Here is a 27846-nt window from a genome sequence, read left to right on the forward strand (position 1 = left end):
TTATTTTTAATATATTTTATTTAATTCAATATACAAACATTTTTATTAATAAAATACATCTTTTCATACTAATTCTTTGAAATCTGATGGGGATTGGGAGTATACTTTGAGTACTCAGTAGCTACAGGCTCCTCATGGCTAGTACTGGGCAGGCCAGTGGTGGGTGAAAAGTGTCTTGGGAGAGCTTTAAATCAGGGGTCACACGGATGGATTCTAATGATTCTGCATATGTCAGGACTAACCCCTGGAATCCCTGCAAAAGCCCCCACTTGGGCCTTTTGGAGCAGCTGTTCCCAGGCCCGGGATGGCGCACACACGAGGGGAAAGCCCCCAGCCTTCCTCTCCCCGGGGAGCCTTCTTCCCTCCGTGGAGTCTAGCTCTGGGGAAGCCAACGCCTGCACACGTGGGAAAGCAGCGTGGCTGGCCCTGGGCCTGGAGCCATCTCCCGGGCCCAGTGTGCCAGGCCTCCTTCCAGACGCCGGTGTCCGCCCAAGTGAAGTAGGGCCTCTCCGCCAGCCGCCTGGCCACGCCCCTTGGACTCGTTTTGGTTTTCGGGTGCAGACAGGTCTACATTCCTCTGAAGAGGCCAGCTCGGCATCATCAAAGCTGGTGAAATCAACAATAACAGTAACCCAGGGCCCCGACCTGCAGTTCCTGCGAGCGCCACGAGGGGCGCCAGCAGCCGAGGCGCCTGCTGGCTGCTACCCAGCCCCTGGCAGCCTCTCCTCCCCCACTTCTGTGCCCACCCCAGGCTGGCCGGCCCCGCCGAGGCCTCCCCTCCCGCAAACACGATGTTCCCTCCAGCAGCCTCACCCCGAACCTAGCGGCAATCTGTCGCCAGCGGTTGCCTAGGTTCCTTCATTTTCTAGGCCTTGGGCCCCCGCCAAAATGGCGGCGAGGGTGCCAGCTGTGCGGCGGCCAGAAAGGCAGGAGGGAGAGGAGCTGTGCCTCGGGAGGCCCTGGTGCCTGGTGTGGGGATAGGCGGAGACGAGCAACGGCGAATCCAAAGTCTGTGCGTCCCGACCTGGAGCCAGGAACAAAAAAGATTCCACTGTTCGGATGTTTTCACCCCTAAGGCTGAATAACAGCAGAGGCCTGACTACCCACGTGGTGTCTGTGGCCAGAATAGGACCCACATAATAATGGCTTAGATCAGGGGAGAGTTTTTCCCACTCCGTGGGGCAATAGCGTCATAAGGGCAACAATAGCACTCTACAAGCTGACATTGGAGCGCCGTGGAGGCCTTGCCTCTGCCCTCACCACCTTTCTGTGTGCTCCGGTGGCATCTCCCGAGTACGGTGTGGTCACACCCTGACTCCCGGGAGGTGCTGGACTCCAGAGGGATGGAGAATTGGCTGATCCTTAGAAGACTAAGAGATTAGCCCAGCTGGTCCATCACCTCTTGGTTCCCCCTCCCTCAACCATTTGTCAGCTAGAGAGGGCTGTTTGGGGTGGATTTTCTAGTAGGGGAATGGTCATGTTTATCTTTCTAGAAAAACCTGGTTGCATATGGCCATGAAAGCACCCAACTTCAGGAGTAGCTTACCTCAAAAGGCCCTGAACAATGGCACAGGCCAGCCGGAGGGTGTCCAAGTTGACGTTTCCAAGCTGGAGGATGAGATCAAAGGACTGCTTTTCTGGAGAGAGTCCAGTTGGGAGGATGTGAAGAAAGCAAGTCTTGGTCTGGGAAGAGCACATTGAGAAGGTGGATGGTGAACAGGAAAGTCAAAGATGACAGTTTGGAAGGAGCCTGAGGAAAATGCAGGATTTGGAAAGAGGAAAAAAGCAGGGCGGGTGTAGCTGAGTGGTAGAGTGTGAGCCTAGCTGCATGAGGTCCTGGGTTCAATCCCCAGTACCTCCATCAAAAATAAATAAATAAATAATAAATAAGTAAATAAGTCTAATTATCTCCCCTTCTTCCCCCCAAAAGGTGAAAAGGGGAGGAAGAAGAGGTCTATTTTTGTTTCCAATAAGGTCTATCTTTTGATAAGTCCCTCTGCTCCTCCAATGGACCAGAGCCTGCCTAGAAAAATACTTGTGTGCACTTTGAGTGTATTTCCTCCTTGTGGTAACCCTCTGAGGCAGGTATAAATCCATAATTTCAATTCCAAATTCCAGAAAGCTCAAAATGTGAAAACACTTTGGTAGCTTCTTTAGTGGTAAAAGCTAATTTGAAATACTACGAGCCTTTAATCCCACTCAGTGTGAATATTTATCCTCTTGCTGCAAAAATAGTAATGTGTTTGATTTTGGGGTCACAGAGTCCAATGGGACGTTATGTGATACCTGGTACATGTGCTTGTTATCTTTCTAAAATCTGAAACACGCTGAATTCTGAGACACAGCTAGCCTGGAAGCTTTTGGGTAAGAGACTGTGACTCTAGATTATTCCCATTTTACAAGGGAAAAAGCTGAGGCTTAACAAAAGAACCAAATTGTCTTAGGCCACAGAGGTGCCAAGTGACAGACTGAGGACTCCAGCTCTGGTCCAGTTCTTAGTAAGGGACTGAGAGTCCAGGAGGCTAAGCAAAGCCTAAGCCTGGTGGTGTGGGTCATTCGAGACCCACAGATGCTCAGGCCAACTAGCTGAGAATGGATCTGGAAGGCAAGGGGGACCGCTGTACCCTTGAGAGACTCTGGCATTTCTGGAAGGCTGGGACTGTGGCTTTGGGCTACACCAGATGCTTCAGCACAGCAGCCCTGAGGTCTGGATCCAGAGACCCATTAGCAAAGTGCTCTTTTTAGCTCTGTAATAGTTTCTTCTTCTGTTGCAGCAAAGTGTGTTACAGCTCAGTTGTAACAGCAGCCTGGATCTGGCAAGAGACCAAGCAGCACGTGGAGGGTTGGAGAACTCAGGTTTATTACGCCAGCAGGCCCAGAGGAGTTAACACTCCAAGCTCTGAACCCCATCTGTAGGTTTACAACCCTTTATAGGCTACCAGCCTAGACTTTGCAACATTTTGCAGCATCATATGCAAATAAGGTATAACAAAGGTGACTGATTGGGAACAAGCTTTGTAGAAGTGGACCAATCAGGAATGAGAGGAATGGACCAATCAGGAGTGAGGGAAATGGGCCAATCAGGAGTGAGCTCCATGTAAATGAAGCACTACAAATGGACTGGTCAGGAGTTAGCTCAGGGAACTGATAGAATCTTAGGGGTGAGTTCCGCTTTCCTAGAAGTAAGCTGTTTCAGAGTTTAAAAAGTGAAAATGCTGCAGGGCCAGGGAACAGAATGGTACTGGCAGAAGGGTAGTGGCCCTGCCTGGGGGTCCTGCCGTCTTTTTCATGGGGCTTCCTACCTCACTTCTGCAGGATGGGGATGATAATATTTGCCCCTGAGGGTTGGTGTAAATATTAAATAAGATATGCTTGAAAACACTTAGCATGGTGCCTGAAACTTACTCAGCAGTTAATAAATGTTAGCCGTGACTGTTATTCTCAAAGTGGGGTGTGCACACCTCTCAGAGAGTTCCAGATCTCATATGGGTGTGAGAATATTCTTGGATTGCCAATTTTGCTTGTTTCCTAGTAATTTAAATCATTATTTCTTTTTCCCATTAAAACTGGCACAGAGTGAACATACTTAACACTACTGTACACTTAAAAATGGTTAAGATGGTAAATTTTATGTTATGTATACTTTACCATAATTAAAAATTAAGAAAAAAAAAACAGCCTGGGGGAGAGGGTATAACTCAGTGGTAGAGCATATGCTTAACATGCACAAGGTCCAGGGTTCAATCCCCAGTACCTCCATTAAAAATACAAAAGAAAACAACAACAACAACAAAAAATACCAACTGGCACAAGTGTATTAGGAAACAGGATGCACAAATACATGAATAAAATAGAGGAGATGTCAATGAATTTCTAGCCATTTGCTGAGGAGGGGGGTGGCGAGGGGTTGAGTAAGGGGAAGGGAGAGGGGCAAAGTTCACGATCACAGGTGAGTATGAGAAACCCTCTTAGAGGTCTTGTCGGCCTGTGCTCCTGAACTTGGTCCAGGGTTAGAGAGTTTGAGGTGCTTTGTGAACACAGGCAAATCTAAGTTCTACAGATAATGAGGCCATGAATGTTCATGGGCACAGTCATCACACGTTTTGGGCCCTACGCTGGTCACTGGGGCAGACACAGACTCGAATGTGACCAGGTCCCCAGCCTCAAGGCTCTCCTGGCTACTGTGGGAACGTACATGTGAAGAGAAAACTATTACAACCACTGGATGTGACCGGCAGCGCTAGGAAGTGTGTTCAGGGTTCAGTGAATACTTTGAGGAGCTTTGAAGAAGGCCGCATTCCCTCTGCAAAGGGTGGCAGGGAGTTGGGAAGGATATCCTAAAAGAGCAACCCCTGAGTTGGGTTGAGTACGCTTTCATGAGTCAGCGGTTCTCAAACTTGAGCGTGCATCAGAATCCCTGGGAGGACTTGTCGAAACCCAGATGGCTGGTCTCCCGGCTCAGTGTTTCTGATTCAGCAGGTCTGGAGTGTGGCCCAAGGATCTGCATCCCTAACAAGCTTCCTGGTGATGCAGTGGTTCCCGGAACACACTTTGAGGACCACTGAGCTAGATCAAGAAGAGGAGGCAGAGTGTGCCAGGAGGTGGGGGAGATTTGTGTAAAGAGATGGAGGGGTGAGAGAGCAACAGGTGTTTTAGAGAGCCACGAGCAAATGTATGAGGCTTGAGCCGGGTGGGTGGCCAGGTGCAGCTGAAGATGGACCCGTGCACCAAGCCTCGGAGTTTGGACTTGATCCTGGAAATGCAGAGCAGCCAAAGGAGGTGCTTGTGGAGCAGAGAACATGAACAGTTTAGCCCTTTAGCAAGATCACGTCGGAGGGCAGTTAGCGTGGGGAGGAGAAAATGGAGGCAGAGAGACTAGTTAGGAAGCTGTCACAGCGAGCCTGTTGGATCCCGCCAGCCTTGGTCTTACTGGTACCCAGAGTTCTGGGAGCGGGAAGTGGCAGAAACCTAGATGAGCAGCTGTTCATATAAACTGGTAAAAAAAAAAAACATGTAATTGACTTGTTCGCCTTCAAGTTCTTTACTTTTCCGAAGAGGATTGAGCTATTAAAAATAATAAAAATTTAAAGAAATCAAAAATAAAATAAAAAATAATTTTAAAAAATAGCACCGTGGACAACTACTCATTGGCAATAAGCACAGGACTGAGCATTTTAGGTGCATCATCTCATCCAGTGCTGAAGTGGAAGCTCAGAGAAGTTCAGGAAGCCACCCAAGAGACAGAGCCAGATTCAAACCCGGAGGTGCAGCCCATTCTCTCTCTCCCAAGTCTGGATTCCTCACGAGCTTGCGTCGCTCCTCCCAGGGTGAGTGTCTGCGTGCTGTGACCACTCGGTATGCGTGTGGCGCATGCTGGATGCTGTGGTGTTGTTGACCCCAGGCCTTCCCCTTCTGCTGGTCACAAGATAAAGGGTCTCCTTGGGTATCTTCATGGGGATGCTTAGAGCCAGGGAGAAAGGACCTTGCTGGGCATTGAATTTCCCCTCTGGGGCAATAAAACAGGCACTGGGGGAGAAGGGTGTCACCTGCCTGTCAGCTCCACCGACATGACTTGGAGTAATTCTCAGACACTCCCAGGTCAGTGAGAGAGAGCATAAAGGCTGCTCTACCAAAATGCCAGGGATGGCGAGAGCAGTGAGAGGAGTTCGCTTGTCAGGTAGAAAGTGATTTTTTTCCCCATGCACTCAAACGACTCAGGAACCAGGCACAGAGAGAGAGGAGGAAGAATGAAAGAAAGGTTGGCAGAGAGGGAAGGACTCGTGGCCTTGGAGTCAGAAAAGTTGGCAGAGATGGAAGAACCCGTGGCCTTGGAGTCAGCTGGCTGTGTGACCCTGGGCAAGTTCCTTCCCCTCTCTGGGCTTCCGTTTCTTCCACCAGTACAATTAAGTAGATAGATTAGATGATCCCTAAGCTCCCTTCCCACTTTGACATTCTGTGCTTTTCCTTTTCAAAGTACCTGAGTGTGACTTTTCCAGGAAAATGTCAGACCTTTCAAAGGGCAAGCTTCTATGTTTGCCAGACATCTTTTGTCACTCTGCAGTTGGTTTTGTCTGTGTTCATGTCCAGGGGATTTTCTATGATGTATACATTTTCTTATTTCTCTAGCTATATTTCCTTGTTTGCATTGGTTGACTGTTGCAGAAACAGGGCACTGTTTTTCTAAGCAAATATGCAGTTCCATGCCAACAGGAATATCCTGTTTATAGGGGCCTCCTTTTACAAGGTACCAGCTGTTTGAAAACATTTGTGTGTTGCCACATCAGAATAATCTCCTGATAAGCAACTATTTTTTCTTCTAGTAACACAATTTTCTTTAATACAATCCTACAGTGATACTGATGCACCTTAAAAAAGTACATATCCCACCTGATTATCATGGTCACCTGTTTCTTCCTTTCTTTCTATTATTAGCTTGCTAGGGCTGACATACAAAATACCAAAAACTAAATGGCTTAAACAGCAGGAGTGTGTTATCTCGTAGTCCTGAAGTCAGGAAGTACCAGACTGAAGTGTGGCAGGGCTGGTTCCTTCTGAGGGCTCCAAGGGAGAATCTGTTCCGTGTCTCCTGCCCAGTTTCCGGAATTTGCTAGCAGTCTTTGGCGTCTACATCACCCATCTCTGCCCTCATCAACACATGGCATTCTTCCTGTGTGCGTGTCTGTGTCCAAACTCCCCCTTTTCATACGGATGTCAGTCATACTGGGGTAGGGGTCCACCCTACCCCAGCATGACCTCATTTAACTTAGACTTCCAACTCCAGAGAGAGTAGTTGGCTGTCACTGACCCAGCGCTGCTCTGAAATCCATCGCTGTGTTTGTACTGGCCGCATGTCCCATGGGTTGCTCCCAGCCATTGACTGAGGGCAACAGGCATCCCAGGACAGCCCTGTTCCTGGAGGTGCAGGACTCCTCTGAGAGGTGACGTTGGTTCGAGGACTCCCCAGCAAGCTTGCTGAACCTTCCTTGGACTGCATGACAGTCCAGGATGCTTCTCCTCAAGCTTCCTTCCGTGTCTCACTTGGGGTCAGACTTGCATCCACTCTTGTTCCACCTCTTGAGATAACTCTATACTCGACTGTACTCCCCTCCCCACGCCCACGCCACCCCCATCCCTGAGCTTCCCCCGCCTCCACTGCTCCCTCCTGGTTTTCCCTCGCAGTGGGGTTTCCTAGCAAAACCCCTCCATGTCTAGTTCCATCTTAGCACCTACTTCATGGAGGACCTGGAGTAACACAAGAGGGGACAGAAACTCAGTGTCCTCAAAACCACATTGAGATAATACCTCCCATCCATCAGGATGGCTACCAGAAGAAAAAGAAGAGAAAGAAAGAAAACAAAAAGTAACTAGTATTGGTGAGAACCTGGAGACACTGGAACCCTTGAGCACTGCTGGTATGAATATAAAGTGGTGGGACCACTATGGAAGATGGGATGGTGGCTCTTCAAAAATTTAAATATAGAATTACTATATGATCCAGCAATTCCACTTTGGGGTAAATACCCCAAATAACTGAAATCAGGGTCTTAAACAGATATTTGTATACCCAGGTTTATAACAGCATTATTCATCCTAGCTAAAAGATGGAAGCAATGTAAATGTCCTTTAGTGGATGAGGAGTCGATAAACAAAATGTGGTACATACACCCAATGGAATATTAATATTATTCAGCCTTTAAAAGCAAGGACATTCTGACATGTGCTACATACAACCTGGATGAACTTGTGGACATTATCCTAAGTGAAACAAGCCAGTCACAAAAAGACAGTGTGTGATTCCACTGACACGAGGTACCTAAAGTAGTCAGAGTCATAGAAACAGAAAGCAGAGTGGTGGTTACGAGGAGCTGGGAGGGAAGGGGAAGGGAGAGGCGGTGTGAGGGGTACAGAGTTCTGGCGTGAGAAGATGAAGGCGTTCCGGAGATGGATGGTAGCGCTGGCTGTACAACAGTGTCAAAAGACTTAACGCCACTGAACTGTACGCTTACAAATGGTTGAGATGGTAAGTTTTCTGTTATGTGTATTTTATCCCACTTAAAAATAACATGCGAAAAAAATCCTTGCCTCTTAGCGCAAAGTTGAGAGGGCACCAAATCCTGTTGGCAAGTGCTTGGGGCATCTGGGTGACCAGGCCAGGGAAGCACAGGGCAGGCTGTTTATTCTTCACAAGACCTAAATGGTCTGAAGGCTTCTGGTTACCCGTTTACCACATGGAAACCTAAGTTTAATCTTTTCATTGTCAGGATGGTCCTCACGCATACCTCATTTCAGGGAACTTTATGATTCACCAGACAGATGGTAGTGAATTGGAAAACATGTTTACGGTTTTGGATTCTTACTTCATAAACTGGGGGTGTTTTAGGTGAGAGAAAGGGAGAGGCAGTAGCCATTTGGATCATTTTTAAAAGCATCGTTTTGGCCCAGCTGGACCAGGAAGGTACCAGAGGCAAAAAACGGCCAGGCTTTTCCATCTGAAAGTTTTTCTTTTCAGAGAGAGAAAATAGAGATTCAGGCACAAGTCAGAGTGATTTGGCCAAATATCCAACAGGGAGAAAAGGAGAAAAGACTTTCCGATTTTAATACTTTCTTTTTCCCCTCTCGTCTTCAAGGTGCAGTTATCGGAAGGACTTAGGGGCTTGGGGTTATTGTTAAAGTTCAAACTTTAACAATAACTTGACCATAGTCCTTGGGCAAGCTGTGTGATCTCTCTGTGCCTCAGTTTCCTTCTCTGGAAATTGGGAATAAAAATAGTGGCTCCTTCATAGGAGTGTAAATGTTCACAGCTAGAAACTGCTCCACGTTTTCTATGTGCCGGACATTGTGCTAAGTCTTTTATATGCATTGACTCATTTAATCCTCAGACTCAGGATGATCTCATTCCACAGCGGAGGAGCCTAACCACAGCGTGACACCTCGTTGTATTAATTGTGGAATGCGTGTAAAAAGTGTAAGCCCGGCCTCAGTAAACATTCAAGAGCATTTCCCTCGTGTTTCAGGGATGCGGACCTAAGGTTCAGAGAGATGAAAAAGCATTTTAAGATCACAACACCATGAGACGGTAGAGCTGGGGCTTGGCGTTGAATATTTTCTCCCCAAACCCAAGCAAAGCATGCTGAGGTGTAGGGGAGCCTGGTCGTCAGGCAGACTGGTGGAGCTTTGTAAATCACCTACACTTCAATTAAAAAAAATCAGTGCTGTCATTATGGAAAACAGTGTGGAGATTCCTCAAAAAACTATAAAACTACAAGTAGACTTACCACTTAATCCAGCAATCCCACTCCTGGGTATATATCTGGAGGGAACTCTAATTCACAAAGACACCTGTACCCCAATGCTCACAGCAGCATTGTTTACAATAGTCAAGACATGGAAACAACCTAAATGTCCATCGACAGATGACTGGATAAAGAAGCTGTGGTATATTATACTCAGCCATAAATAAGAATAAAATAATGCTATTTACAGAAACATGGATGGACCTGGAGATAGTCATTCTAAGTGAAGTAAGCCAGAAAAAGAAAGAAAAATACCATATGCTATCACTCATATGTGGAATCTTAAAAAAAAAAGAAAACACTAATGAACTTATTTACAAGACAGAAGCAGACTCACAGACATAGAGAACAAACTTATGTTACCAGGGGAAAAGGGGTGGGAAGGATAAATTGGGAGTTCAAGATTTGCAGATACTAACTGCTATATATAAAACAGATAAACAAGTTTCTACTGTATAGCACAGGTAACTGTATTCAATATCTTGTAACCTATAATGAAAAAGAATACGGAAACGAATATATGGATGTATATGTATGACTGAGACATTATGCTATACACCAGAAATTGACACAACATTGTAAACTGACTATACTCCAATAATAGTAATAAAAAAGATTCCACATATTAAAAAAAAAAAAGCCAAATTCCCTAACTGTTGAGCATGCGGGGTTTCAGGGCACGTGGTCATCTATGGATACAGAATACTCTTCTAATCTTTCACTCATTCAACAACCATTCTCTGAGTCCCTACACCATGCCAGGGATTTGGAGATAGAGAGGAACTGGTCCTCGGTCTAGAGTTGCTCAAAGATTTGGGAGGGTGTGAAATGTAGGGACCTACAAAATCATGGAATCAGGCCCTGGCTCTTCTGAGCCTCGAATGGTGGCCCCAAGGATGTGCTTCAGAGGAGGTCACGGTCGGCAGGAACAGAGCCGGTTTCACCACTGGCGCGGACGGCGTCCTCTGTGCAGGTCTCCCTGGGCGGAGAGGCAGTCCCGGCGTCGGGCATCACCACACTGTCACCCACCCCTTCAAGGTCTGTTTTCCCAACTCTTTGCCAGCGTGCGTGCTCTTCTTTCTCTGACCCCCAGGCCCTGCAGAGGACTTGGCAGGCGGTGTCTGCTGGCTGCCAGACGGCGCTGATGTTGACCCTGCGTTTCTCGGGAGCTTAGATCATCATGCAGAACGCTCTGCTCAGCCCTGGGATGACGTAGCTCCAGCCCTCAGGAGGGCTCATGATTACTTGTGCCTTTCAACGCCAGTCTGTTGCTCTCCCCAAACACTGTGGCAATTTTAAAGCACCTGGAAAAGAAAGGCATTCTAGTTTCCTTGTGAACCATGTATAAGATGATTAATAACACAGTATTTCATTTCTTTCACCTTTTAAAATAACTTTTATTAAAAAAATTTTTTTCTTCCAGTTTTATTGAAATATAGTTGACATACAGCACTGTATACTTTTTTGGGGGTGTGGCTGGAGGTTGATAATTAGGTTGTATTTATTTATCTATTTTAATGGAGGTACCAGGACCTTTAATGGATTGAACCCAGGACCTCAAGTTTGCCATGTTTGCTAGGTACGCACTCCACCACTGAGCTATACCCTCCCCCTTCATTTCTTTCATCTTAAAGCAACCTCTTCCTCATCTGCCTTGCAGGGCGCTCTGGCAGCCCAGGATTTGGGGGCTACATCTGGGAATTCCTGCGGTACCCTACCATCATCTCTCAGCATGGAATGAATTATTCCCCACTAGGTCCTCCCTGCTGGAACAGGTGCTTGCTGAGGGCAGAGACAGCCTGTATCTCCCTGTTGCCAGGGCCTGGCTCCCAGGAGCTGCTCAAGCAAATACTGTTGACTACCGGAAGGGAAGAAGCTGTTTCTGGATTTTGAACACGCGTCTCTCCCCTCAGGCTTTGCCCTTCTAAGCTGTGGAGTCCCAGTTGTCCTCTCTGAGCTACTTGCGTATGCTGGGTCTCAGAGAGGCCTCAAACGGCCTTCTGTCATCAGGGCGTGTGCGGGTGTGCACGCATGTAGGTGCAGATGCAGGAACGTGCGATCCGGTTATTCAAGTTACACAGCATCGTGCTGAAAACCCCAGAGCACCGGGCTGTCCTCATTTATGAGTTTAAAAATAACAACCCCTTCCATTCATTCAAAAGTGGTTTATGGTTTGCAAGGTACTTCTGCCACCCTTCACTCAGGGCAGGACGCACAGCCACCTCGGAAGGCGGGGTGGGAGGTGGGTGCTCCTCCCTGCTCCCACTTTACCGATGGGGACACTGAAGCCCAGGGCGGGCGGGGAACTGATCTGCCAAGTGCACACAGATCCAGGTCCCCCAGCGCCGAGTTCAGAGACTTCCTCGCACATAGAGACGGCCTGGAGAGACCAGCTTGGTGGTGTCTGTCCAGGGTGGACACAGAGAGGAAGTTGAGCTGCTCTCATGCCCTGGCTTGTCACTAAGGTTCTGTTTTGGTTAGGAGCTTGTGTCTCAGGACAGGCTGAACCAGAGACAGGAGCCTCACAGTGAAAAGCAATGCTTTGTTCAATAACTGTGACTCCTCAGAGCCTCGGCTCTGCCCCCGTGCTGTGCCGGGCAGGTTTACTTCCGAGTTCACTGAGCATTGTGTCCTGCCTTCTGGAATTCACAGAGGAAATGCTTGACCCAGCCCAGGCTGGAAGATGAGGTAGGGGGTCAGAGAAGCCTCTGTGAGAATGAAAGTCCGAGCTGGGTCTTCAGGCAGGAGTAGGCATTAGCCGGGCCAGGGGTGCCAAAGATGAGGAGACAGGGAGACAGGCTGGGGAGGCAGGAGGACCAGGCAGGGAAAAGGCATTAAGACAGAGAAAGAGCAAAGGCACATTTCAGGTCTCTGTACACCTCCTTCATGAGCTGTACTTCCTCTGACTACCATCTGTACAGTGTCTACATAATATTTTAATTGACTATTTCTTAAATATAAATGCATTTTTTAAAAAAAGAGATACTACATTGACAGATGGCTGGATAAAGAAGATGTGACATATATGTAATGGACTACTAGTCAGCCATAAAAAGAATGAAATAATGCCATTTACAGCAACATGGGTGGACCTGGAGGGTATTATGCTAAGTGAAATAAGTCAGACAGAGGAAGACAAATGCTGTGTGTTTTCACGTATATGTGAAACCTAAAAGACGAAACACAAATATAACAAAACAGATTCACAGATAGAACAAACTAGTGGCTACCAGAGAGGAGGGGTGAGAATGGGTTAAGTAGGTGAAGGGGATTAAGAAGTACAAACTATTAGTTATAAAATAAATAAGTCACAGGGATGTCATGTATATGGCACAGGGACTATAGTCAATAATGTTGTAATAACATTGTATGATGCATAATCTATAAAAGCATCAAATGTCTAGGTTGTATATCTGAAACTAATATAATATTGTAAGTCAACTACACTTCAATAAAATTTTTTTTAAACTAAAAAAATTTTTTTAAATAAGAGACTCTATATCCTAGGGTTGCTTGCTAATTACTTTTTTCCTAATACACATTAAAGCAAATTCCCAAGTATTTGAGGGAAAGACAGTCATCCTTTTTCCCCCCTGAAATCATCTGCTGGACCCAGGTAGAATGGGTACCACATTTGGCAGAGAGTGAGCCAAGGCACGGCTGTGCATAAGAATGTGGGGTGTGGAGGAAACTCTGACAGAGTGAGCGTGAGGCGGGAGGATTATGATGTGAGGTTTGAGGGCTGAATGGGGCCTGGACTTGAAAGGGCTTGTGTGCCTGGCTAAGGAGCCGGACTGGATCCTCTCCAAGTCAGGAACGGGCAACCACTGAAAGTCTGTGCTGTGAGCTACTCATTAGGCAGGGGGAAACCCTCACCTCCTTCTTGTGGCTCACATGATCTTTGAAGGTCTCGTCTTAAAGGGCTCCCATAAACCCCAATTATCAGGAAATTGAGGAGGCAAAGCTCTAAACAGAGAGTGAGCCAGAAAACCATCTCCCTGACAGCTCAGTGACTTTGGGCAAGTCCTATTACCTCTCACAGCCTCAAGCATTCTGTCTGTAAATTGGGCACATGCCAGGGTGCCCAGGGCAGGACTTAGAGGTTACAAGTCACAGCCTCCTTTCCCATTTCCCTGTAGATTGGGTTTCTCAACCTTGGCAATATTTGACACTTTGGGCCCAATAATTCTTTGCTGGGAGGAGCTGTAGAATGGTCAGCAGCATCTTTACCCTCTACCCACTATATGCCAGTAGCCTATTCTCAGTTATGACAACACTACAAAAATCTCCAGATGTTGCCAGATGTCCCCTGGAGGAGGAGGATGGCACCCAGACTGGTCTTTAGAGAGGTGGAGTGTCGGACAGGGCCTGGTGGCCTCGGCAATGTTGGCTGAAGATGGATTCAGGAGAGCAGAGGGCTTCCTGCAGAGGAGCCCACACCTCCCAAGTTCAGAACCCCAGATAGGGAAGGAATAGTTGATGGCAGAGTTTTTGTCATTGACTCTGTGACTGAAAAGATGACTCATGGATTCCCTAAGTAATGTCTCCTGGGGAGGACACCCCAGAAGGGCCACACGCTCCCAGCACTCAAAGGTGTGACCCACTGCTCCCCTGGGTGGGCCCGTCCTCCTGGATAAGGCAGACCGCAGGGGGAGGGCCGACCGCGGGGCTTAGAGCAAGTGTGAGAAGAGTCAGGATGACTCCCCAGCGGGGCCGTGGACTCACACGCTTTCCAGGTCCTAGAACTCGGTCAACCTGTTCTTTGACTCATAAGAATAATTGTAGTAATAGCACCACTAAGCATCTACTGTATACCATTGCACACACTTAACTAATCCTCACAATGCTTTATCCCAATTTGATACATGAGGAAATTGAAGCTCCGCGGCATTGGGAAATTTGCATGATGTTGCGACCGTGAAGCAGAAGGCACCAAGTACAAAGCGTAGACAGCAGGCTTCAGCCTAGGTCTGTCTAATTCCAAATCCCGTGTTATTTCTCTTGTGTCAGGCTACAAGCTCTCCTTCCTGGCGATGCTGTGAAAAAAGGAGACCCCGCTGAAGTGGGCAGGGGCGCTGGGGTTAAAGGATCGCGGTCACTGACGCCTCGGCTGTGGCCTTGGGTGCTGGAGCTTAAAGCCACGTGCACGTGAACCGGAGAACATGGCCACTGATACTTTTAACCTTGTAAAATAAAACCCAGTGACAGCAAGCCACACAAGCGCATAACTCGGTGAGTTATTGTAAGACACACATCTTCCACCCAAGGCAACAAGTGGACGTTGTCAGACCCCCCCAGAAGCCCTCCACGTGCCTCATCCTCTTCATTGCCCCAGCCCCTCTCCCAGGTAACCACAATCCTTGATTTTCAGAGTAGTTATTTCCTTGAATTTATCATCCAATTAGGCACATCGAAACATTAGAGTCTTTCCTTTTTGAAAAACGTGCTGTATCTCTGAAGTTAAGGTTTTAAATTTTATTTTTTATCGAAGTGTAGTTGATGCACGATGTTAGTTTCAGGTGTGTAGCAAAGCGATTCAGTTGTACGTAAAGTCTATTTTGATCAAGGAGTTTCCCCTTCATCCTTTCCTTTCCACGCACTTTGTATACCGAGGAACTCTACAGGTTGACCTGTAAAGGTTTTCAGTCCAAATTTGGCTGGTTGCCTGCTCTGGGTGCCATTTAACATTTTCCTCTGTCTCCTATATTCCCTGCAAAGTAGCAGCTGGACTGAAAGGCTTTATCAGACACAGAAGTGATCCCTTTGGCAGTCCTGTGGGTGGCATCGCATTCTTTCACCAGAAGACTCATGATGTCTCATTTTCATTCCTTTCTTTATGTTGGCAGACATTGACACTCCATGCCTAGATCTGTTAATTCACTGGGAGTTGAAAAAATGATACTATTCTAATTCCAGCATTTTGTTCTCATTTCCTATTTGGAAAATCTAAGAAGACACTTTCCCTCATCTGTTACTTGGTTGCACAGTGGTGTGTTCATCTCTCACATCTGATTATGGAGGGGAAGTAGGTGTCTTTTTATACAAGAGGCTGATTTCTCTCAGTCTGTCTACAAATCTTCCTCGGCTCAGGATGGGGCTATGCCCCAATAAACCCATTGTAAGTTGAAAATACCATCAGTTGAAAATGAATTTAGAGGGGTGGGTACAGCTCAGTTGTGGAGCACAGACTTAGCATGCACAGGGTCCTGGGTTCAATCCTCAGTATCTCCATTAAAAAAAAAATGCATTGAATACACCTAACCTCTGGAACATCATAGCTTAGCCTAGCTTATATTAATACATGCCGCAAACACTTACATTAGCCTGCCGCTGGGCAATCACTAAACACAAAGCCTATTTTATAATGAAGTGTCGAATATCTCATGTAATCTATTGAATGCTGTATGAAAACTGAAAAACAGAATGGTGGTAAGTGTAACTTTTTTTCTCCTTGTGGTCATGTGGCCACAGGGAGCTGCGGTTGCCCCTGCCCAGCGTCTCAAGAGAGGATCGCAGGGCATGTCAGTAGCCCAGGAGAAGATCAAAATTCAAAATTTGAAGACCAGCTTCTACTGAATGTGTATGACTTTGGTCTGGTGTAAAGTAGAAAAATCGTAAGTTGAAGCATCCTAAGCTGAGGACTGTCTGCGTCTATTTTCCCATCTTTCCCCAGTTTAATTTCTTCTATTGTATCTTCAAATTCAACCTGCCCATTAGCTAGAGCCCCGTGTCATTTTCCGTGTGCTCAGTCTCTCTCATCCCAGATCAGTGCTCCTCCAGGCAGCCCATGTTACAATTACTGCCCTGGTTCGCCCCTGCCTTTCAGGCTGTGTTTTGGGAAAGCATTTATGCTCACTTGCTCCATGTCTCTTTCTCCTCTCATCCTTTGGCTCCCTCATGGCTGGCTCTCATCCCCACCCTCCAGGGAACCTGCGCCAGCACGGTCTCCATCACGTGAAGTCCATGTGAAAGGAGTTTGGCTTTGGGGACCCCGTATCAATCAACGGACACGGGAAGGTTGTTTGAGCTGGGTCCCACATCTTAATGGTCTCTGATATAATCTCCAAATAAGGGTGTGCACGTAGTCTGTGCATGTGTGTTCAGGACATTGATTTGTTAACTATGATAGCTCTCTTCCTTTTCAGGCACTTTTTCGTTAAAAAATAGATAAACCAGGACCCTCAAAAATGAAAGTGGCCCCAGCCTCATTCAGTCTCCAGAAAAGCCCTGTGGGAACCATCTGGGAGGCTTGGCTGAGGGGCCACTGGGGGCAGTGATGTGGGGAAGGGAAGGGAAGACCCCAGACCCTAGTCTGTAAGTCCCTTCTTCCTCTCTGCACCTCCATCCACTTCCTCGGCTCCCAGCTTACCTCTTAGCTGACCAGGTTATCACGCAGATGCAAACTACAGTGAAATCACACAGGCATAAGAACTTCCTCCAGGGCAACCATTATTTAGAAAAGCCAGCCAGGATCTCTAGCAGCATTCTTTCTTAAATGGACTCGACTAAATCAGAAACTCTCAAAAGGCACTGCCTGTCATAAGGGTAAGAGGAGTGTTTCGAGGAATCTGGTGCAGTTACACATACACGCACACCGATACACGTCTGTGTATGCATGTACTGGTTGTGATGCAAAATATACTTCTTACTCTAGGCTACTTTTTAGTTTGTAAATGCTGCATTATAGATACCTCCACATCTATCTTCCTTGAGAATGGGGATTGAAACACACCACTAATAAAACAGCTAGGGGTTTCCCTTTAATGGCAGGTAGTCTGTGAGGTTCCTGCTAAAAGCTCACAAAGCCTGTTCTGTGGCTGAACTGGACTCCATTTCCATCCTCCTGTCCTGATGCCATGATTGTTGCAGCCATTTCTACAGCTTCATACACGATTTATTTATGCAAGAGCTGGCCTCCTTTTATGTCGGTGTGTCCTGTCCCCTGGACACTGCAAATTCCCGTGGGGTGGAGCCTGTGTTGGCAAAGGCGGGGAGAAAACAGCATGGGATATGGAGGCAGATGCCTCCAGACTTGAAGCCAGGGTCCACTGCTTACTGGCTGGGCGACCCTGAGCAAGCCATGTATTGTGTGAGCCCCTAGAAGTTAATGAAACCGTACCTGGTAACTTATTGGAGGCAGATTGGCTTGAATACTGGAACCTCAGTGTTTTATAATGGAGTCGTATTTGCTCAGAAATCTTTACACCAGAACCTCATCTCTTTGCTTTATAGCACTCGTGTTAGGTGGAAAGGACTAACAAAACCTTCAGGGGTTCCTTGTCCCTTATTAGATTTTTCATTTCTGATTTTCTTCCAGTTTTATTGAGATGTAATTGACCTTCAGGGCTGTATATGTTTTAAGGTGTACAGCATAATGACTTGACTTACATACATCACGGAATGATTACATCACCATCAGTTCAGTGACTATCCATCAGCTCATAGAAAAAATTTTTTTCATAGAGATACAAAATTAAAGAAAGAAAAAATATTTCTTTTTTGTGATGAGAACTCTTAGGATTTACTCTCTTAACAACTTTCATAAATAACATACAGGGGTGTTAATTTTTTTTTCAAGAATGTTATTTATTATGTTGTACATTACATGCCCCCTTACTAGGTTTTTATTTTTTTAATTTTCATTTGGAAATAATGCCCAACTTACAAACATCACAAAAGCAAAAAAAAAAAAAAAAAAAACAAAAACATAAAAACAAAAGAGGTGCAAGTCACCTCTTATACCCTTTACCCAGATTCACCTCTCGTTAAGATTTTACTGTTTTTGAGAGTAAGTTACATGCATGATGGCCATTTACCCCTAAGTACTTCAGTGCATATATCCTAAGGCTGGGGACATTCAGCTCCAATCAACTTCAGTGATCAATTTCATATATTTACATACGAGATTTTGTCTGCTGTACTGTCCACATTTCAAGTTGTGTCAGTTGATTTATATTAGGTTTTGACTGTATGGAGTCTTGTCTCATGGTGCCAGATTTGGCCCTTGGAATTCACAACTTGCAGCCGTGAAAAGGTTCATCTGGATTCTTTCCTGCTTTCAGGGTAAGGATTGGAATAGGATAGGAGGAAAATGAATTTTGCAATGAGGTCCTTCAAATCATTGCCAGGAGCATGCTCAGTGCTGCTAGAGACCGACACCAGTTCCTTCAATGACCAGTGTCGGGGTGGTGGGTTGGGGGCTAAGGCCTAAAGATGGGGAGGGGCTTGTCTTAGACCCTGAGGTCATGGGGCCATTGAGTGGACGAGTTCAAGTCAGAAACAATCAAACATCAGAGGCCTGAAGCATTTCACTCCACCAGTCTCTTCTTAGAGATGGCATTATCAGCATTATTTACTAAGGGAACCTCAGTTTGCCTTCTTTCTCCCAACACCCAGGAAATTTGACCCAATTAATAATAATGATAAAAAATAGATAGCATTCATTGACTGCTTGCTCTGAGGCAGACACTGCATGATCCCATTTAATTCTTATTAAGTCTTACTTCTCTAGGGAGGGGTAGAGCTCAGTGGTACAGTGTGTGCTTAGTATGTACCAGGTCCTGGGTTCAATCCCCAGTACCTCTGTTTAAAAAAAATTAAGAACAAACAAGAAAAAAAATCCTACTATTAACAAGCACTACTGTCATCCCCATTTTCCAGATGATGAAACTGAGGCTTGGCCAGGTTCAGTAACCTAACCAAGGTCCCACCCTTAGAATGTAAATCTGTCAACACTTGAGTCTAGGCTTCTGTATTGAATTTCTTTAACCATAGCACTGTGAGGAACAGAGTGAGCCCTGGGGGGCAGGAGTTTCAGAGGAGTTGGTGAGGGTCAGGCTTCTCAAATATGTCCCAAAACTCACATCAGAACAGCCAGACATGCGCCGATACTTCCTTCCCTTTTGTCCCTCCAACTGCCCATTTCAAAAAGCATGAGCATAAAGTTCAAAGTGGATCGGGGAATTCCTCAAGGCTCCAGGGCTATTCTAGGTAGAGATTTGACCCAGGCCTGCCATTTTTCTTAAATACTGCTACCCAAGCAGGCAGATGATATGTGATGTGATCAGGCAGATGATATGTGATGTACTTCTGATGAGCAGGATGCACAGAGTTTTGTAAGGAAAGCTCAAACAACTGTGTTGCCAGGACAAACTTGAAAGCCACTTGCTGGTTTCAACACTGTTTCTTATGTGGCAGAACAGGACAATAGTTACCTCGGCTCCAAGTCCTGAAGTTTTCAGATCATCTCACGTTTATCTGATCACGTCTTTATTCCATAGCTGCCACCATCAGCAATCGCAGTCAGAGGCTGATTTTAGGAAGGAACAGCCTTTTAGGTGTGGGCTGGGGTGTGGCACAGTAGCAGGAGGGCTTGATCTGATCTGAGTGACAACCCACTGAGTCACCTGATTTCTCCTACTTTGGTGTCCTTAGTCATTCACCCATTCTTTCCAAAGATTTATTAAGCATCCATCACATGCCAGGCACTGTTCTAGACGCTGATGCAGCAGTGAATCAAGGTAAGTCAAGTCCACCTTACGTTTGAGTTTGTGAAATGCCAAACTCACACAGTTGCAAAAGCAAATAGAGATAAGAGGTTCTGCGTCACTCACTTTTCCAGCTTTCGTCTTCTCTGTTCTAACACTAATCACTGGAGGGGAGCGGAGTAGAGTCTGAGCCACAGTGACTGGCAAGGACTGGCGGTCTACCTGCAGACCAAGAGGGGAGCAGGTCCCGTCTCAGGGAAGTTCACGCTATGGGGCACTGGGCAGCCCAGGCGACTGTATTTATGTAAAATTCCCCAGGTGATTATACTATTCGGGCAGAAATGGGGATCTCAGACTTGTTCTGCTGATTAAGCCTCAGTTTCCTGAGTCCTAGGATTGGGATGGTACCTCCCATCCAAGGACTTGGGAGAATTAAATGATAGAAGACCTTCAATTTGTATTAATTTCTTTGATAATGTTTTCCTCTGAGAATGCTTCTGAGCTTCACATTCAGCGGTAGTAAAAGTTCTCTTTATACGCACATACGTTTGTTTGCTAGGAGTGATTTCACCCCAAAGCAGCAGGATACACGTTCTTCTCAAGAGCACACATAACAATGTCCAGAATAGATCATGTCAGGCCACAAAAGTCTTAAAAATTTAAGAAGACTGGAATCATATCAAGTATTTTTTCCGACCACAACAATATGGAACTAGAAATCAATAACAGAAGGAAAATCAGAAAATTCAAAAATAGGTGGGAATGAAACAATACACCCCTAACAACCAATGGGTCACGGAAGAAATCAAAAGGGCAATCAAAAAACGTCTTGATATAAATGGAAATAAAAATACAACATGCCAAAACTTATGGGGTGCAGCAAAAACAGTACTTAAGAGAGAAGTTTATAGCAATAAACACCTACATTAAAAAAGAAGAAATATCTCAGAGAAATAACCTAACTTTTCACCTAAAGGAACTAGAAAAGGAAGAACAAAAAAAGCCCAAAATTAGCAGAAGGAAGGAAATAATAAAGATTAGAGCAGAAATGAAGGAAGTAGTGTAGAAAAACAGTAGAAAAGATCAACAAAACTAACAGTTGGGTTTTTTTTAAAAGCTAAACAAAATTGACAAATCTTTAGCTAGACTAAGGAAAAAAAGACTAAAATTAAAAAAAAAAGAAAGAAAGTAGAAGATATTATAACTGATGACAGAAATACAAAGGATCATAAATGACTATTATGCACAAGTTATATGCCAACAAACTGGGTAACTTGGAAGAAACGGATAAAATGCTAGAAACATACAGCCTACCAAGACTGACTCGTGAAGAAATAGAAAATGTAAACAAATCAATAATGAGTAAGCAGATTGAAGCAGTAATCAAGAACCTCCCAATAAAGAAAAACCCAGCACCAAACGGCTTCACTGGTAAATTCTACAAAACAGTAAAAGAATTACTGCCAGTACTTCCAAAGTCCTTCCAAAAAATTGAAAAGGAAGAAACATTTCCAAACTCATTGTACAAGGCTAGTATTATTCTGACACCAAAGCCAGATAAGGATACTGCGAGAAAACAAAATCATAGGCCAATGTCCCTGACAAGCGCAGATGCAATAATCCACAGCAAATAGTAGCAAAGCAAAGTCAACAGGATCAGCCGCCATGACCAAGTGGGATTCATCCTTGGGGTGCAAGAATGGTTCAATATACCTAAACAATAAATATGATAAATCATAATAACCGAACAAAGGATTAAAGTATATAATCATTTCAATACATGCAGAAGTATTTTTAAAAATTCAATACTTTTCATAATAGAAACACTCAATAAGCTAGGTATAGAAGGACTGTACCTCAACATAGTGAAAGCTATATATGGCAAGCCTACAGCTAACATCATACTCAGCAGTGGAAAAACTGAAAGCTTTTCCTCCAAGATCAAGATCAAGGATGCCCAGCTTTGTCATTTCTACTTAACACAGTACTAGATTTCCTAGCCAGAGCAATTGGACCAAAAAAATAAAAGAAAGAAAGAAAGAAAGAAAGAAAGAAAGAAAGAAAGAAAGAAAGAAAGAAAGAAAGAAAGAAAGGGAGAGAGGGAGGGAGGAAGAAAGTGAGGGAGGGAGGAAGGAAGGAAGGAAGGAAGAAAGAAAGAAAAGGAAAGGAAAGGAAAGGAAAGAAAAGGAAAGGAAAGGAAAGAAAAGAAAAAAGAAAAAGGAATGAAAGTCATGCAAATATAAATATAAAAGGAAGAAGTAAAATGTCTGTTTGCAGGTGACGTGATCTTATAAAAAGGAATCCCCAAAGATTTTACCAAAAAACTGTTACAACTAATAAACAAATTAAGTTGCAGGATAGAAAATCAACACACAAAAATCAGTTGTGTTCTATACAATAATAACAAACTATCTGGGAAAATATATCTAAAAAAAAATCCCCTTTACAATAGTATCAAAAAAAAAAACCTCAGGAATTAATGCAACCAAGAAGATGAAAGACTTCAACATTGAAAACTACAAAACAATGAAAGAAATAAAAGAAGGCAAAAATAAATGGAAGACTATCCCATGTTTATGGATTGAAAGACTTAATATTGATAAAATGTCCATACTACCCAAAGTGATCTACAAATACAATACTTTCCCATCAAAATCCCAATGGAATTTTTTACAGAAATTAAAAAAAAAATCCTAAAATTCAGTGGAACTACCAAAGACCCAGAAGAGCCAAAGTAATCTTGAGAAAGAAGACTAAAGTTGGAGACATTACACTTCCTGATTTCAAAATATGGTACAAAGCTATAATAACTAAAATAGTATGATACTACAATTGAGGCAGGCATATAGACCAAGAGAATGGAATAGAGAGCCCAGAAATAAATCCACGTATATACAGTTAACTGATCTTCGACAAGGGTGCCAAGAATATACAATGGGCAAAGGACTGTCTCTTTGACAAATGCTGTTGGGAAAACTGGGTATCAACATGCAAAAACATGAAACAGAAACCCTATATTACACTGTACACAAAAATCAACTCAAAATGGATTAAAGACTTAAACATAAGACCTGAAACCATAAGCTCCTAGAAGAAAACATATGGAAAAAGCTTCTTGACAGTGGTCTTGGCAGTGATTTCTTGGGTATGACAGCCAAAGCTCAGGCAGCGTAAGAGACACGCGGGATTGCATCATGACTACAGCGTTAAAAAGTTCTGCACAGTATGGGAAACAATCACCAGCGTGGAAAAAGAGAAAATATTTGCAAACCATTCATCTGATAAGGGGTTAATATCCAAAATATATAAGGAATGCATACAACTCAATAGCAAAAAAAAAAAATCCCAAATAGACCAATTTTTCAAATGGGCAGAGGACTTGAATAGACATTTCTCCAAAGAACACATACAAATGGCCACTAGGTATGTGAAAAAGTGCTCAACATCACTACTCATCAGGTAAACACAAATTAGAACCTGACACCTGTTAGGACAGACCACTATCTACACAACAGAAGATAAAAAATGTTGGTAAGGATGCGAGGACATTGGAACCCTTGTATACTGTTGATGGGAGTGTGAAATGGTGCAGTCAATAGGAAAACAGTACAGAGCTTCCTCGAAAAAGTGAAAATAGAGCCACCATATGATCTGGGAGTCCCACTTCTGGGTATATATCTGAAAGAACTGAAATCGGGATCTCAAAGAGACACCTTCACGCCCGTGTTCACTGCAGCAGTATTCACGATAGCCAAGATACGGAACTAACCCAGTGTCCATCAACAGGTGAATGGATGACGAAAATGTTGTAAACAGCCTTTAAAAAAAAGAGAGAGAGAGAGAGAAGGCAGTCTTACCATGTGTGACAACATGGATGACCCAGGAGGACATTATGCTAAATGAAATAAGCCAGTCACCAAGGGGCACATATTGCATGAGTCCCCTTTCATGAGGTATCGAAAACCGTCAAACTCACAGCAGCAGAAAACAGACTGGTAGTTGCCAAGGGCTGGGGGGAGGAGTAAATAGGGAATTGTTGCTCAGGAGGCATAAAATTTCAGTTATGAAAGATGAGTAAGTTCTAGAGATCTATTAGACAACATAGTGCCTATAGTTATAATACGATGTTGTGCATTTAAAATTTTAAGAGGGTAGATCTCATGTTACAAGTGCGCACACACACACACACACACACACACACACACACAGACACACAAAGGGACGCAAGGAAACTCGTGGAGGTGATGGATATATCTACTACTTTGATTGTGGTGGTGAAATCACGGCTTATATGTATAGGTCCAAACTCATCAAATTGTACACATTAAACAAATGCAGTTTGGAGGGTATACAGTTATACCCCAATAAAGCTAAGTAAGAAACAAACACATTAAAAAAAAGTTTTTTGAGGGGAGGATAATAGCTCATTGGTAGAGTACATGCTTAGCATGTATGAGGTCTTGGGTTCAATCCCCAGTACCTCCACTAAAAAAAAAAAAAAATTGGTTTGTCCTCAAAGAACTTGAGATACCTGATATATTTGTGTGCTAAAGAAAATTCCTCCTTTTGGGAGGGAGTGAGGGAAGTCGTGGCATGTTAACTTCCAGGATAAATACAAACAGAGAAAAGAAGTCATACTTCTCAGTGGAAAACTGAAATAGAGTAGAGGACGGGGAATGACATGGTCTAGAAATCTCATAAGCCAAAGAGCTGGTGTACACCCGGGCAACCTTTAAGTCCCACTGTATACAGAGATGAGTTCAAAGGCTCTTCAATAAGTTTCCCTGGCCTGGAAGGGAAATATAAAGTCGCTTTGAATTAAATCTTTGAATCTGAATCCTGGCGATGCTGTGAATCAACTAATTTCTTCCCCGCTCAGAGCCTCAGTTTCTTTGTCTGAAAATGGGGCTAATGCAACCCCTATGCATGTGAGAGCTGCATCTTACCCATGCTTCCCACAGCCTGGCCTCATAAGCCCCCAGGAAGCAGATACTAGACTATCTGCCTACTGGATGCACTTAATATATGCATCTCTCCTACCAGACTGAGAAACATGGATGACAGAGACCACAGAAGATCCCTTTGTATGTTGCCAAGCACAGAAATTGGCACACTGTTTGACTAGATCTAAAAAAAAAAAAAAGTATGACACAAAGAAAATCTTAAATTTTGAGCCGCCTGGCACTTACCAGTTTGAAAATTGAAGCCAGCTGCCCTGCCCTCAAGGATGACAGACTTTCTCATTTTTAGTTTGGCTTCTAAGTATGACCATCACCTGATGGTAACTTATTTTTGCTTCCTGTGAGTCAGAAAGCAAAAGGCACTGTCCCCAAGCCACTGGGGTAACCTTTACACAAATGGCCCCATAATGAACGGTTTTGGTAAAGTAACAGCTGTCATATAACTTGTCATATTATGGGAAAACTCTCTAATTTGCTAAGTGCTTGGTATTAATAAAGTTCATGTCCTATCATTTCTAAAGTTTCTAAGAAGATGGCCAGTGAAAAGCCCTGCGTCATAGGCTGGGGGGGGGCAGTGTGGAGAGGACTCAAGCGAGTCAGTATCAGTGGAAAGGAGCACTGACTCAGTCATCTGCCTCAGTGAGGTTCATCCGGAAGATGGGCTGTGCTGAGGATGACATGGATGTAACAGATACAGAAGTTCACCGTGACTGCTAAGGCCCGTAAAAAGACTAAACACTGGTTTGTTTGTTCATTTATTTTCCCATTTGGAGTCTGTCTTATTCAAGAGCTGGAGCAGGGACAGGACCCCAAAGTTGCTGGCATCTTATGACACATCCACAAAATCAATTACATGTGAATTTCTGGCAGAAAATCTGGCTACACAAATGCTCAGATAACTCAGGATGATTTTTAAATAACACTCTACCCTCCTCTCCCAAACCAAAGGCACACTAGCCACCAAAAATAAAGCAAAGAGATGAGATTTCCATGTTGAATTTTATCTCAGGAAACTTTTGAAATAAGTATCACAGAACAAGCTTGAGACAGGCCATACTAAGTCTTGAACTCTGGAAAGATGCATCACTCTTCCTGCATGCAAAGTCCCAGCCTCAGAAAGAGGTCATGAGCAGCAAGTCCCTGGACATGACATTTGACAAGGCCAAGAGCAAGGAGAAAGTCTGAGGGGACGCTTTCCCAGGTGGAGAACTCAGTTCAGTCCAGCGAATATTCAATGGTCACCTGCTTTGTGCTTGAGACAAATAATAATAGATTCATTTTTTTTTTTAAGTGTAGGTACTAGGGATTGAACCCAGGACCTCGTGCATGCTAAGCATGTGCTTTATCACTGAGCTATCACTTTACCCTGTGTGTTTGGTGCTTTTAAACACACATATCTATTGACCCTCACCCTGGTCCACCCAAGAAGGTGTTACTGCCTCATTTTTAAAAGATGAGGTAACTGAGGTTCAGAGAGGTCGCAAGATAAAGACAGTCAGGAACCAGTGGGGCTGCTCTTGGTATCAAACCAGGTCCTCTGACTGTACATTCTATTACTCCAAGATCAGGAGTGCGTGCTCTTGTTTCCAACGCTACTAATGTCCAGAAAGGATCTGAGGCATCTGAGGGAGGGGGTTTCTTGGGGGAGTGGGGTGAGGTAGAAGGACATCAGAGTTAAAGCCTCCTGCAGCCCAAGCTGACCCTGTCCCAGGTCAGACAGGGACACAAAGGGCAGGCAGGTCAGTAAGGACTCAATAAATGGCATACTGACAGCCGGGGTTGGCGGGGCTTGCACTGAGCACCTAGTGTGTGTTGTCAGAAAAGAGACCCCGGGCCTTCTGAGTGCCAGGAGGTAGGGGAAAGGGCCTTGCACTGCACCTACCATGTGCTACAGGTACAGGTGTCCTGGGACCGGCTGGCTGGGGGCCAGGCTGGGTGGGATGAAGGGGTGAGGCTTTCCTGAGTCCTGACTGTGTGCCAGGAACTGGGCATTTCTTGTCTTGCAACAACTCTGTGAGTGGGCATGATTATTCCTCTTTTGCAATGAGGATATTAGTGCAAAGAGGGGACGGCTGAGTCCACTGTTACAGGTGGAGTTGGAGGCACAGTAGAGCTGGATCCCAGCCTGGCGAATCAGTTCCCTCTCCATTGCAGAAAGGAGGCAGAAACCGTCTCTTTTTGTCCTCCTCTCAAACCCGTAATAGAAGAGCAGAGACTTCAGTGAGACTCCCACCCAAAGCCTAGCGCCAGATTAATAACAACAACAACAACAATAATAATACCCGCCATTTACTGAGTACTTACTATATACCAGGCATATGGCATGCTTTCAACTATCTCATTAACTTTGGGATATTATCCACATTAGCCAAAAGGAGGCACAAGTCAAGAGCTCCCCGGAGCAGGAAGCCAGTAAGTGACAGAAGCAGGCTGAGAATCCACTTCGACTTGATACTCAATTTCGTAACACCGGGTCAGCCTCAGCGGGGAGGAAGAGGGGCGCGCCTGGCACGCAGAAGCGCGGCGGCGGAGAGCGGCAGCCCGGAGCGGTCCTGAGCCCGGCCGTCCGGCGGGGGGCACTGCAGACCGCGCGCCGCGCTGCGCCCGCCTCCGGCTCCGGGCGCCCAGGGGCCGCTGCGCCCGCCTGCGCCCCTCTCGCTCCCGCCCCGGCCCCCGCCACCCCCGGGGCCCCGAGTGCCGACCAGCCTTCCCATGGGGAGGTGGAGGAAGACGATCGGGGCCCACGGGGACCCGCCCCCCCCTCCTCGCGGGTTGCTGGGGCGCGGACCGGGGACTGGCTCTACACCTGGGTGCCCCCCACGCCCTGCCGGGCGCACACTCACACTTACACCTCGGCTTGCGCACGCAAGAGCTGCAGGGACCGCGTCTTCCCGGGTGGACGTGGCGATCTCGGTACCGGGCCCCGCCGGGAATCTGGGAATGTAGATTCGTCTGGCTCCGACCGAGCGGAGGAGGGGAAACCCGGCCCGCCGGAGAGTCGGGACTCCGGGAGGATCCCTGGCGCATTTGGATGTCCAGCTGCTGCTTCCCCACCCCGCCCAAGCTGTCACTTTCCTCTCCCTCTGCGCTAAGGATACCACACCC

At 45.4% G+C, this 27846-nt stretch overlaps 1 long non-coding RNA gene across 2 annotated transcripts; it reads right to left on the reverse strand.

Annotated features, from left to right (window-relative positions):
* Positions 1 to 27791, reverse strand: LOC116280338 (uncharacterized). Of its 2 annotated transcripts, none has more exons than XR_004189680.2 (5): positions 27591 to 27791; positions 10136 to 10597; positions 1547 to 1683; positions 814 to 1024; positions 1 to 606 (listed from the first exon to the last, which is right to left on the reverse strand). It is a non-coding gene; the product is annotated as an uncharacterized lncRNA (long non-coding RNA). The 2 variants fall into 2 exon arrangements; XR_012071716.1 differs by having other exon boundaries at positions 27585 to 27791.
* Positions 27792 to 27846: the final 55 nt, after the last annotated feature.

The sequence above is a fragment of the Vicugna pacos genome, chromosome 4 (assembly GCF_048564905.1).
Source record: "Vicugna pacos chromosome 4, VicPac4, whole genome shotgun sequence".
Taxonomy (NCBI): domain Eukaryota; kingdom Metazoa; phylum Chordata; class Mammalia; order Artiodactyla; family Camelidae; genus Vicugna; species Vicugna pacos.